Source organism: Tupaia chinensis, unplaced genomic scaffold (assembly GCF_000334495.1).
Source record: "Tupaia chinensis unplaced genomic scaffold, TupChi_1.0 Scaffold000117_2, whole genome shotgun sequence".
Lineage (NCBI taxonomy): Eukaryota > Metazoa > Chordata > Mammalia > Scandentia > Tupaiidae > Tupaia > Tupaia belangeri.
Window position 1 is genome coordinate 761,925 of NW_006159583.1, and position 488 is coordinate 762,412.

Below are 488 nucleotides of genomic sequence, written 5' to 3' on the forward strand. Positions count from 1 at the left end.
TCCCTACATGCCTCATTCATAAAAGGAAATTTTGAAATAAAATACCTTATATCAAGAGCATGTATTACTACTATAATTCCACTATTATTATTTGTAGAATTTTTTGTATACATCAGGAAATGTACTTATATAATGACACACTATAATGCTGGAGTAGGTGTATTCATATTAAAGTTACATAAATATTAATTTTATTATTGTTTGTACAGTTAATTATTCAGAAGTAACATGCACAAAAATCAAGTCAAATACAGTACAGTTACTTGTATGGTAATAAGATGTATAAAGGGTGATAACTTGTCAATGTGTAATAGAGGTCTCTATTTAAAAGTAAGAACTGAGCCTTTGATATTTGGAGTCACAAAAAAAAAATTCTAAAACTAAATAGAATATGTAAACAGTGTTGTTTCCAAATCTTAGTAAAATAAAACAGGTACTATTATTTTGTAAGGTGCAAGAAAAACCTGAACTTCTTTTTTTTTTTTTTT

The 488-nt window shown here is 25.8% G+C and overlaps 1 protein-coding gene across 5 annotated transcripts in view; it reads right to left on the minus strand.

The window, feature by feature from the left end:
• Positions 1–488, minus strand: part of PTPRK (protein tyrosine phosphatase receptor type K) — a 665,572-nt gene that overhangs the window by 145,450 nt on the left and 519,634 nt on the right. The window lies entirely within an intron of this gene.